The following is a 13,958-nucleotide window of genomic DNA, read 5'->3' as shown; positions in this document are numbered from 1 at the left end:
CTTCCCACCACGTTCCTAGCCTTGGATCTTCACTCTCACAGCAAGATCTCTCCAAAAATGCCTTCAAATCTCACAAACTCTCACAAGAACTCTTAGAAACTGTTTTCTCCTCTTTCTCTCTCAAAAACAACAAACGGCGACCAAAAAATAAATAAAACACGACCTAGGTCGTTTTCCCACTTAAATATCTTGGTTCAATGGTTTTTCCTAAACCAAACCGGTCCAAATCGATAATTAAATCAATCTGGTCGAACCAGAAATAAGTGGTGTCGACCGACACCACATGAGTGTCGATCGACACCCACCCCCAAAACGCAGAGTTTTGGTTCGCGGGTGTTACAATTCTCCCCCACCAAAATAGATTCGTCCTCGAATCTCGAACAACACTCAGCCAAGGACTCATGTGCTACCGACTCCACGGCCCGCACTCCTCCGACTGATATACGAAAGGTCACCTCTAGGTGATAGACTCACGCTCGAGGCGTTATTTGCTCTCGACTTTTGGACTTTCCTTGTCTCATAGGCCTAAACCTTGAGTTTTTAGTGGCTCTTCATCAGACCTAAGTCTGCATGCCATAATGTTGGCTCCTTATTGGGCCTAAACCCGCATGCCATAATGTATAAGGAGAAACACAATATTCGTCTCTCGGGTCGTCACCCTACTGCGTGCCTTCGGATCATCATCCGAAGTCGATATATCAACCACACTCCCAAGCCACAAAGTTTTGGAATATGGCGGTACTAGGAGAACCGAAGTCCCCCAAGAGTAGCGAGCAAACAATTCTGAACACGTCTGAGTCCTATTCCTAACCAGGTTCCCTTCCCGTGGCTCGCGTAAGACAACACTGGAACGCCTCAACAGGCACTCTGGCTAAACAGCCCGCCACGAAGGCCACACAATGGCTAAACAGCCCACCACGAAGGCCACACAATGGCTAAACAGCCCGCCACAAAGGGCACACAATGGCTAAACAGCCCGCCACGAAGGCCACACAATGGCTAAACAGCCCGCCACGAAGGCCACACAACGGCTAAACAGCCCGCCACGAAGGCCACACAACGGCTAAACAGCCCGCCACAAAGGCCACACAAGCCCTCTCCTAGGCTCTCCGCCACCAAAAATGGACAATTTCTAACTCACATAAAACTTTCCAATTTTTAGCACATACCACATCTGGAAATCTTCCACTTATAGAAACTTCTAATTCATGAAACTTTCCTCCAAAACACTGCCTTGCGGAAATTTTGTACCCCAAACCCCACCTCATCTTGTTACTGAGTCGCACAACCAACCACCCCAAGCGACCGAGTAACAAGAGAGATGGGCTGGAATACTCCATTCCCGCTCCAGCCATGGACTACAGATGGGGCCAAGCTAAGCAAGCTCAAGTCGTGGCTTGCTTCTCATACCACTTCTTAAACCTTGCCTTCATCATCGCCTCAGGCTCCCAAGTCTGCTCCTCAACACCATCACAGTCCCAAAGGACTCTCATCAAAGGAATCTTCTTCTTCCGAAGTTCCTTGATCCTCCTCTCGAGAACCCTCACTGGTCTCGCCTCCAAAGTCATGTTGGGCTGAAGATCTTCAGGGATCTTAGCCAACAACTGGTCATCCTCACGGAGACACTTCCACAACATAGACACATGGAAAACCTTATGGAATGCATGCATAACCTCAGGTAACTCCAGCCTATATGCCACTGGTCCAACTCGCTCAATCACTCTGAACGGACCCATATACCTCGGACTCAACTTAATCTCAGTCAATGACCTGTTCGGACCTTGCAACATGGCCATCTTGAGGTACACTCTATCTCCAACCTGAAACTCAAGATCTCTTTTGCTCCTATCGGCATAACTCCTCTGCCGATCCTAAGCTACCTTCAAGTTCAGCTTGAGAACCCGAATCTTCTCCGAGGTCTCCTGAACAAAATCTGCCCGTACATGCTCATCTCCCCCACCTGAGTCCAGCATAACAGTGTACGACACGGCCTCCCATACAAAGCCTCATAAGGTGCCATCCCGATACTCGCCTGGTAACTGTTGTTGTAAGCAAATTCTACCAAGCTCAAATGATCTGCCCAATGGCCACCCCAATCCAACACACACATCCTCAGCAAATCCTCCAACGTCTCGATCGTCCTCTCTGACTGTCCATCTGTCTGGGATGATAAGTTGTACTCATATGCACCTTGGTGCCCATCTCTGCCTGAAATGCCTTCCAGAACACCGAAGTGAACTTGGAATCCCTATCAGACACTATGCTCGCTGGCACCCCATGCAACCTGAATATCTCCTTCACACACTTCTTAGCCAAGACTGCTGCTCCATCAGTCTTTTTAATGGCTAGAAAATGTGTCGACTTAGTCAACCGGTCCACAATGACCCAAATAGCATCAAACGTCCTGGACACTGGCAAACCAACCACGAAGTCCATAGTAATCATATCCCACTTCCACTCTGGAATGGGAAGACTCTTCAGCAAACCACCTGGTACCTGATGCTCAGCCTTCACTAGCTGACACACATCGCACCTCGCAACCCAACTAGCCACATCCTTCTTCATCCCGACCCAGTGATAGTACCTCTTGAGATCTCGGTACATCTTAGTCGCTCCTGGATGAATAGAGAACATGCTAGCATGAGCCTCTCTCAGAATTTCCTGCCTCAACTCCTCATCCTTGGGCACACAGATCCGCCCATGCACCAGAATAGTACCATTAGCCGAAACCTGATACTTTGAGTCAACATCCTTTGAGGCATTCACCAGCCCCAAATCCGACTCCTGAGCCAACCGCACTCTGCTCAAAAGATCTGCTCTATCATCTGCAACCAAACCCAACGGCTCCTGAGAAACCGCACACAAGCTCAATGCACTGATCTCTCCTACCAGAGAATCTATATCCTACTCCTGAGCCGAAGCCGCCCGCTTTCGACTCAAAGCATCTGCAACCAAGTTAGCTTTACCAGGGTGGTAGGCTATCTCCAAATCATAATCCGCCACCAGCTCCATCCACCGCCTCTGCCTCAAATTCAGCTCGGGCTGAGTGAATATATACTTCAGGCTCTTATGATCTGTAAACACCTGTACTTTTGCACCATAAAGATAAGATCTCCAAATCTTCAGGGCAAAACTTACAGCACCCATCTCCAAGTCATGAGTAGGATAGTTGTCCTCATGCTTCCGCAACTGCCGCCAAGCATAGGCAATCACCTTCCTATGCTGCATCAACACACATCCCAAACCCACTCAAGATGCATCTGGATAAACCACATATGGTTCTCCCTGCTCAGGCAAGGCCAACAGCGGAGCAGTAGTCAACATATCCTTCAGGCTTGCAAAGCCCTCCTCACACTCCTGTGACCAGACAAAATAAACATCCTTCCCCGTCAACTTAGTCATAGGACGTGCTCTGCTCGCAAACCCCTGCACAAATCTCCTGTAATACCTTGCCAACCCGAGAAAACTCCTGATCTCCGTGGCATTCTGCAGTCTAGGCCAATCCCTGATAGCCTGAATCTTCTCTGGATCTACAGAAACTCCATATGCAGACACAATGTGACCCAGAAAACCCATCTCACGCTGCTAGAAACTACACTTGTTTAACTTAGCAAAGAACTTCTGCTCCCTTAGCTTCTCCAGAACTGCCCTCAAATGCACTGCATGCTCTTCAGGACTCTTAGAATAAACCAGGATGTCGTCGATGAAAATGATGACAGACACGTCCAGAAACTCCTCGTCTTGAAAGCAGTCATCCTCACATCTGCCTCATCTATCGGGATCTGATGATAACCCGACGCCAGATCTATCTTGGAGAACCAAGTAGTACCTCTTAACTGATCCAACAACTCATCGATCCTCGGAAGAGGGTACTTGTTCTTCACAGTGACCCGGTTGAGACCTTTGTAATCAATGCACAAGCGGAAACTCCCATCCTTCTTCTTAACGAATAACACCGGCGCTCCCCACGGTGATACACTAGGACGGATGAGTCCCTTGCTCAACAAATCCTCTAGTTGCTTCGTCAGCTCTGCCATCTCTGCTGGAGCCATCCTGTAAGGAGTCTTGGATAACGGTGTCGTTCCTAGTTCCAGTTCAATCGTAAAAGGATCAGACCGAGAAGGTGGTAATCCCTGCAACGACTGGAACACGTTCTCAAACTCCTCTACAACCTGAATACCACTAACCGTAGACTTCCCCACTGACTCTTGCATATATATAGTAACCAAATAAGCCTGACGGCCCTTCTCGATCATCTTCCCAGCCTGAATGGCCGAGATCACGAGACTCCCCAAGTCGGTCTAATCCCCTGATAAACCAACTTCCCTCCTGAACGCTCAAACTCCACTCTACCATGATGACAATCCAGATGAACCATATGCCGATGCAACCAGTCCATCCCCAAGATAACGTCATACAAATCCACTGGGCTGATAAGCAAATCCGCAGGCCAAGACTCTCCCGCGATCTGAATATCGATACCCCTCGCTCGACCAATGACCCTCAGAAACTTGCCTCCAGCAACCATAACAACTCTTGTACGCTCTCCGGGATCTCCCACGATACCTGCACTCTCTGCACACTCCGGGATAATGAAGCTATGAGTAGCTCCAGAATCAAACATAACGTGGGACTTAAACTCACCCACCAAAAAGGACCCTACACAAACCTCATGTGTTGAGAACCTAACACTTTATCACAGGACAACATAAAATCTGAACTTACTAAGAATTCACAAAGACAAAGTATCAGAGATTATACCTGTGATCACCCCGGCGCTGGTTCCACCAGTCTCTACAGTCGTGTAAACCCCTGGCGCCTGCTCAATCCGTGCCACATGCTGCCCTCCCGGCTGCACCTTCTGCAACGCCGCCACTGCTACCGGTTGCAACTTGGGACAATAGGGCTTGATGTGCCCTCGCTCCCTGCAATAGTAGCACACACGATCTGCTTTCGGCAGGGCACTCCTCTTGGGACAGCTAGCAATTTTGTGATCCTTGCTCCCACACCTGAAGCAACTCGCACCACTTCCTCTTGGTTCCCTGCGCAGGCTTACCGCCCTTGCTAGAACCTCCCTCATGCTGAGCCTTACTAGGCTGGACTGCTGGGCTAGCCGCCACTGACTGTGCCCGGATATCCTCCTCAATCCCTGCTGCAGTCTTGACCAGCTCTGCACGCGAAGCATAAGTCCGCCCCCTACAGTGAACCCTCAAGTCATCACGTAGGGCCCTTAAGAACCTCCTGATCTGAGCCTCCTCAGACTCCATATCCCAACCCCCATACCTCAGAAGTCGACTGAACTCCAAGTCAAGCTCCCGCACTGACCGAGCCCCCTGAGCTAGCTAAAGGAACTGCACCTCCAACCTATCCAGTGCCTCCCTAGGGAAATACTTGCGGTTGAACTCCAAGATGAAGTCAGCCCAAGACATCTCCCTCTGCACTCTCCTGGCTGTCACAGAACTCCACCACAACTGAGCATCACCAGTCAAATAATGAACCCCATGGTCCACCCAAAACCCCTCAGGACACCTCAGAGTATGGAAGTTACGTTCCACACTCCTCCTCCACGCATCCGCAGTGGTAGGATCTATACATCCACGCATCTGCAGCAGTAGGATCTGTACCTCCTGAAAACCGCTCGGTACCAGTACGGCCCATCTCTGTCAACATGCTGATATAACGAGAATGGACCCCCACATCCGCAGCCACTGGCTGCCGCTCCTCCGCCACCATTGGTGGCACTACCTGAGCTTGAGGCATTGCCACAAGTGGCAACCGCTCCAACAATTGTGCCAGCAAATCCGCAAGGTCGACACCCGGGACTCCACCCACTGGGACACCCGCACATGGGGACCTAACATCACTGGCTACTGGAGCATCAACAATGCCCCCTCCGGCGACACTCATGGAATCCCCCTGGACACCCTGCGACTCGCTGACACCCTCTGCTGTCACACTCTGGTCCGCAGTCTCACTAACCACTGGGACTCTGCCCCTACCAAGACCACGTCCGCATCCACGACCACGACCAGCAACAACATCCTCTCTAACCATCTGCACTACCATGAGCAGAAGGCTAAGCACACAATAAACAGAACACAAAAACAAAACTGAACGTGGAATCACAATGTAGGCTCGAAGAAGATGTTCTAGGACTCCATGTCACACACAATTGACTAACTCACATAATCAATCAAGACATGCAATCCCAGACAACACAACAGAAACCTAGTGTACCCAAACCTAGAACCGTAAGGGCTCTGATACCAAACTGAAACGACCTGACCCGTTTTTTTATTAATAATAAATAATAATAATATAAATAACTATGACTAGTGGTCCCATATCCACTAGCCACCTAACCACAATCACAAACAACAGCGGAATAATAATACCAATTAAATAACCAATTGAACCAATAATCCAATATTAATCCATAATAGAATAACCAACAACCAATCCTAACCATTTCAATGTCAAACAACATGAAACCAAGGAACCGGCAACCTAATAAGTTCTAAAGACCCAACTCTAGCAACCTAGCAATGCCAGACAACATCCAATCGAGTCCCTAGAACATCTTCCTCTTCATTGCCTTGATTCCACGATCACATTTTGCCTTTACATGCACCACAAACACAAATTGAGATGCATGAGTATTTGATAAATACTCAGTGAGGCAGTCCTCCCATCTACTGGGCTATACACACAAGCAATAAGATCTCTCATGCCACAAACAACAACAATAAAACAAACCAAGAACATGAATAAGTGACTCGACGATCCGGTTACTGTCAGAATAGTGTCGACCGATAGAAGAAGGTATCGACCGACAATGTACATCTGGTGTCGACCAACACCACTTAGGTGTCAACCGACATCTGCTCGACACCCCCGAAACCCTAACGGTGTTGACCGACACCTCCACATGGTGTCGACCGACACTCGCTAAGTTCCCGAGCCGTCCTCGCGTTAGTGTCGACCGACACCACTGTCGAGCAGTGATTCCCTTCAAACAGAACCTCCAAATCTCGCCTCCAAACTTCTCCTCTTCGTCCCACTAAATCCCAGGAACGAATCCAAGCCTCAGGAGCAACGAAAAACTCACAAACAACCAAAAACAAACAACCAAACAACACACAATATCACAGAAACAGAGATCTTAGCTTAGATAAGCCATGGTCATGCACTCACCTTAGCCAACAAAGAGATCTAAGCCCAAAGGATGAAGCTACCACCAAAGAAACCTTCCCACCACGTTCCTAACCTTGGATCTTCACTCTCACAGCAAGATCTCTCCAAAAATGCCTTCAAATCTCACAAACTCTCACAAGAACTCTTAGAAACTGTTTTCTCCTCTTTCTCTCTCAAAAACAACAAACGGCGACCAAGACAAAAATAAAACACGACCTAGGTCTTTTTCCCACTTAAATATCTCGGTTCAATGATTTTTCCTAAACCAAACCGGTCGAAATCGATATTTAAATCAATCTGGTCGAACCAGAAATAAGTGGTGTCGACCGACACCACATGAGTGTCGATCGACACCCACCCCCAAAACGCAGAGTTTTGGTTCGCGGGCGTTACACAGAGAAAAAAAAATATAATAAAAATGAATAAAAAATTAAATAACTTAAAAAAACTTACTCTCAACTTATCTCTAAAATAATAGACAAACAAGGTAAACCCATGGGGAAAAAGAAAAACAAAACAAAACAAACTGCAGAGAAAAGCGGCGATGACGATGGCGATGGGTTACCTAGGGTTTTGATCCTTGATGTGGGTGGCTCTTTGGTTTCGATCCTGGTTTTTCTGGTTTTTTATGATGGTTTTCTCTGGAATATTGAGGGTAATCTCCGTTTGCTGATCTTTGGGATCGTATACGAGATTCGGTTTTCAAATTTCAAGGAAGGATGGGAAGTTGGGATTCTCGTTTGCTTACGATTGGATCTCGATTTTCTTGTGGTTTCTCATTTAAGTGGATTCTGTATTATCATCTCTGCAGAAGGAAAGGGAATAATTTTCTTACTTGTCCCGATTCGATTTGGTTGTCTGATTTGGAAGATGGGTGTGTTTTGGGGTCGGATATGGTGCAAACCTTTGGATTGGATATTTTCTAATTGCGGGTTGTGGAGTCTTTCACGTTATTTTATTGGAGTTGTATTGAATGGATGGATTGAAGTCGTATGCCTGCAGATTTCGCTGGTGCTGGTGTATAAATGGGGTTCTTTCTCAGTGGAGCAACTTCATCTCCTATTAGTTTCTTTTGCATCTAGTCTGTGTTGTTTTGTGCTTCTCAGCTTTTTTTTTCACTCTTTCGCTATGTCTCAAAGCTTAGTGCTGGATTCGGTTTTGGTTTCAAGGGGTGTCCAACCCGCGGTAGTGAAGCGTAAAGTCAAGACCCCGTATTTTGATAATACGGCATTGATTGAGGGCTATTCCAAAACCATTGTCAGAAGGTGCATGAATCCTCGCTCACAAGATAAGAAGACGCTTCTTTTCCTGTTTCCCTAGATCTGGCATTTGGAGGGCAAAATGGTTGGTGCTGATTTAGGAATGGGGAAATTCCAGTTTGATTTCGACGATGAGGCGGATATTTTCGAGGTGCTGAAGTCGGCTCCCTTTCACTTCGATCATTGGATGGTTTCCATGCTCAGGTGGAGCCCTACTGTTGACCCCCTGTATCCGTCTTCTATCACATTCTGGGTTTGGGTCATAGGAGTGCCTTTTTCATTCTGGGCGGAAACCACGTTCAGGAGCATCGGTGAGGACATTGGACGAGTTCAAGATGTCGACATTGATGGTGGTAGGGTTCAAGTGGTGGTGAACGTTATCAAACCGTTTTGTTTTGAGACCGAGGTCGAGTTTTATAATGGTGAGGAAACCATTGTCTCTCTTCGCTATGAGAGGCTTTTCGGTTTTTATTCCCACTGTTTCAGTTTGTGTCACGACAAAGCTCATTGCCCACAACTGAAGACGGTTGAGGAGGCTGCGGTAGCTTTGCCATTGCAGGAGGTGCTTGATGTTCGTTGTACTCAGAGTTACAAGGGAGCTGTCAAGGTAGAGAAGAAGCAGGGATCATGTCACGATGGTCCATCTCTTGGTGGATATCATACAAGAGGTCTAGTGAGGAAGGGTCCCAGGCTGAGGGGAAGCGTCCCTTTGAAGGGAAATTTGGGAAGGGTTCAAAGCTCCAGTCGGAGGCAGCCGCAGGTGAACCTCTGACGAAACAGCGTCGTTTCCATAGTTATGTGCAGTTTAATGCGCATCGGTTCCGGCAGGAGGCTGCAAATGAGGTTGTCACTTCACAAGTGGCGGTTGTGGACACATGGGATACGCTTTCTCAGGTCGAGTCTCGTATTCCTGCTCTAGTTAAGGTGGTCCGCAAATCCTTGTTTCAGGATGTTGTGGTTGAGACCTCTATGACTGCAGATATGGAAGGTGCATAGTCGAATACCGCTAGGTCTTTGGGTGATGATATGGCTGGTGTCACCACGGTGGTTGACTCGGTCGTGGTATCAGATACATTGCCTTCAAGGATTGTTGGTTCAGAGCACGCGGAGGGCCTGGAGTTCTCCAAAGCCACTGACGTCTCAATGGTGGACACGACTGAGTCCATTAGTTGAGGTATTATCCAAGGTGTTTCAGGATTTGTCATGGAAGGTGGTGTAACCGGAGATTCTGGTGATGGGGTTTCTGATGTAGTGATTGGTTCAATAGTAGTCGGGGAGGATGCAACGACTAAGTCAGCTATGGCTGAGACTCGAATTGGTGCAGATGTGGAGACTGTCACCGATTGTTCCACTAGTACGGATCCACCATTGGTGATTTTGGGTGGTGATCTGAATGCTGCTTTGGGTGTTCAGGAAAAAAACACGCAAAGGTAAGGGTCCAATGGGCCTGCGAGGATTAGGGTCCAAGAAGCTAAATGTCTATTTGCGGGCCACTCCTCGCAAGAGGCCTGCTCCAAAAGGGACTACTCAGATGGGCGAGAGCAATCACCCCAAGTCAAAGGAGTAGGACAAGGGTGCAGCTGGTGGTGAGAAGCCACTGATCCCAAAGGTTTATAAATGAAGATTTTAAGCTGGAACTGTCAAGGGCTTGGTAACAAAGCCACTATTGGTTATCTCATAGATCTTTGGAGGAAGCATCGGCCATATTTCCTTTTTCTTTATGAAACTAGGCAATCTTTTTCTTTTTTGGAACCTTTTGTTGGTCATTTTGGTTATTCTCATCAAAAAACTATTGAACCTGTTGGTTATAGTGGCGGTTTAGCCCTATTTTATAATAATAAAAATTAAAACGATGTTTCCATTTTATTTGCGTCTAATCGGTTAATTGATGTGGAGCTTGTTTATAAGGGGCAACTAATTTATTCAACTAATTTATTTAACTCGTTTGGGAGCGGTTAACTAGAATGGGTATCACAAGGAATTTACCGTGGTTTCTTATTGGTGATTTTAATGAATTGAAAGGAAACCATGAGAAGCGTGGTGGGCGGCTGCGTAGTGCATCGTCCTTTATTCCTTTCAACTCCATGATCCGACATTATGGGTTACTTGAATTCCCAAGCCTTGGGGATAGCCTCTCTTGGCGAGGTTGGCGGGATAAGAAACCGATACGGTGTCGTCTGGATAGGGCTCTTGCCATTGAGGCGTGGCATGATCTTTTCTGCCACTCGTTTCTGGAGTATTTGGAAATGATTACATCTGATCACAAGCCGGTGTTAGCTAACCTGGAGGATAAAATCCATCGGTGTCAGAGTGGCTTCCGCTTTGACAGACGTTGGTTAGATAAAAAAGGTCTTTTTGGGGCTATTTCAGCGGGCTGGGACTTTGAGGCAAACTCTCAGCCAGGTAATTTTGTGGATACGTTTATTACGTGTAGGCATGCCATTTCTCTTTGGAGAAAGGCACAAATGCCATATGGACGCGAAACCATTGAGGATTTAAAGTCAAAACTGGTGGCCGCACAGGCGGATGACACTAGTTTGGTTGAGGAAATTGCAGCATTAACCTGGCAATTTTGGGAAGCGTATCGGGATAAGGAAGTGTGTTGGTTTCAGAAAGTTGTAGTCGATGGATGAGATTTGGGGATCACAATACCAGTTATTTTCATGCCCAGACTAAACAACGACTAGCACGAAATCGCATTGTTGGTCTTTATGATGACAATGGCGTGTGGTCTATGGAGGTAGCTGATATTCAAAATACAGCGGTCACTTAGTTTCAGGGATTATTTGCCTCTTCGGTTCCTTCTGATTTTGAGGAAGCACTAGCGGAAATACAACCGGTTATCACGGAAGCAATAAATGAGACTTTGACTCAAGATGCCTATGAGAAAGAGGTCAAGGAGGCTTTGTTTATGATGTACCCTGATAAGGCTCCGGGTCCCGATGGGATGAGCACTCTTTTTCATCAAAAGGATTGGGGGACCGTGAAGGCGGATTTGGTCTTTTTGGTCAATTCTTTCTAGCGTGAGGGAGTTTTTGATAAAGGGTTAAATATGACAAATATTTGTCTTATTCCAAAGGTGGATGAACCGACCAGGATGATGGAACTGCGGCCAATTAATTTATGTAATGTTGGGTATAAGATTATTTCAAAGGTATTGTGCCAACGACTATGGGGATTTTGGCTGTCACTTGTCTCTGAAACTCAGTCGGTGTTTGTTCAGGGGCGGTTAATTTCTTATAATATTTTAATAGCTCAGGAGATGCTTCATGGGCTTCGCACTAACCCTTCTTGCAAGGGGAAGTACATGGCTATCAAAACGGATATGAGTAAGGCATATAATAGGATTGAATGGTCATTAAGTATAAGTTTCTACTTAATGGAGGACCCCATGATTCAATCATCCCTCATCGGGGGCTTCGGCAGGGTGACCCTATGTCACCTTATCTTTTTTATATTTTGCACCGAGGTACTAATTGCTAATCTTAGGAAGACAGAGCAATCCAAACTTATAACCGGAATTAAGGTGGCGACTACTTGTTCGGCGATCTCACATTTACTATTTGCGGATGACAGTCTTTTTTCTGTCGCGCCACGAAGGAACAATGTGAAGTTGTCTTACGGATTCTCCAGCAGTATGAGCGGGTTTTTGGTCAACAAATAAATTCTCAGAGGTCCTAAATTCAATTTGGCCACACGGTTAATAATGATTTGAGGGAGGAACTCAAAGGAGTTTTGGGTATTACTAATCTAGGTTGTATGAGTTCCTACTTGGGTATTCCAGGGAGCTTGGGCGGGTCTAAAACTAAGCTTTTCGCCTTTGTTTAAGACAGGTTACATGCACGAGCTGGCGGATGGTCGGCCCGACTATTGTCCAAAGGGGGAAAAGTGGTCGTGATTAACTTTGTTGCTACGACGGTTCCCACCTTTGTTATGTCCTGTTTTCGTCTTCCGAAAATGGTCACACGGAAGCTCACCAGTGTAATCTCTAATTTATGGTGGAGCTCTTCTGATCAGTCAAGAGGACTTCACTGGGTGGCTTGGGATAAGCTATGCCTAAGCAAGCCAGAAGGGGGGTTTGGGGTTTTGATGCTTAGCTGACTGTAATATGGCTCTGCTGGCCAAGCAGCTCTGGCGGTTATTACGGTCCCGAAATCACTATTTGCTAGGGTATTTAAATGACGATACTATCGGTACTCGGATCCTATGGATCCAATTAAATCCTACTCATCGTCATATGGCTGGCGGATTATGGTGTATGCTCGCTCTCTGGTTAACAAAGGACTCGTCAATTTCAGTATGGACTGACCCATGGATACCTGCTCAATCCCCAAGACCAGCACTAAGCTCTGGGTTGCCTCCCTACCCTTTGCTTTGAGTTAACTCTTTCGTTGACAAGACCACTAATTCCTGGGATATGGCCTTGCTTTCGGCCACTTTTGTGCCGGAAGATGTTGCCATCATTTCTGCTATTCCTTTAGGTATGTTGACGTCTTCGGACATGCTGGGATGGCATTTCACTAAATCTGGTACTTATTCGGTTAAATCGGGATATCATATCTTACGGCAGGCGATAACGTCAAGGACTATTTGTGGTCCAAGCATTACACCTCTTCAGGCTTTTGTTTGGAAAATCTGGTGTCCTCCTCGAATCATACATTTTCTTTGGCAAGTCATCACATGATGTGTTGCAGTCACTTCAAATCTTCGCAAACGTGGATTTAGTTGTGATACAAAGTTCGCTTTCTGTGGTTTTCCGGTCGAGACAACTAATCATGTTCTCTTTGAATGTTCCCCGACAAGGCAAGTGTGGGCTTTGTCATCTTTCCCAACAGGGCTGGATGGCTTTCCAACTGCTTCTATCTATGCAAATATGGATTTCTTATTTTGGCTGGCTAAGCAATCCCCCACCCCAGATGTTTATCCCTGTATATTGTGGTATATTTGGAAAGCTCGGAATGATAAAATTTTTACCAATCTAGATTCAAATCCGTTGGCGCTTCTGCGAATAGCAGAAGAGGAATCTCACGCATTTTTCTGTGCTCAGCTGGATGAAATGGTCGATGTGCCGGTCGGTGCTCAGTATGTTACGCACAATGACAGACGTAGGATGATGGTCGCTAGGCCTGCTTTGGGTTACCTTTGTTTTGTAGATGGGTCTTGGAAAACCACGGATAAATATGCTGGTCGTGGATGGTATTGCACCTCTTATGGGGAGGATGCTCCCACTATGGGGGCCGCCAACCTCCGTCGTAGTCTTACGTCTCTTCATGCAGAGATGGAAGCGCTTATCTGGACGATGCGATGTATGATTGGTGCAGATAATCAAGACGTCTTTCTTACCGACTGCTCTGACCTGGTGAACATGGTGCCTTCGCCTTCCGAGTGGCCAGCCTTCAAGCCCTACTTAGAGGATATACAAGCTGATAGGGAGGAGTTCCGCTCTTTTTCCTTAGCCTTAGTCCCATGCGCTCAGAACGGTAACGCTGACAATCTGGCACTACA

The sequence above is a fragment of the Camelina sativa genome, chromosome 3 (genome assembly GCF_030686135.1).
Source record: "Camelina sativa cultivar CO46 ecotype springtype chromosome 3, ASM3068613v1".
Classification (NCBI taxonomy): Eukaryota; Viridiplantae; Streptophyta; class Magnoliopsida; order Brassicales; family Brassicaceae; genus Camelina; species Camelina sativa.
This window is presented reverse-complemented; position numbering follows the sequence as displayed.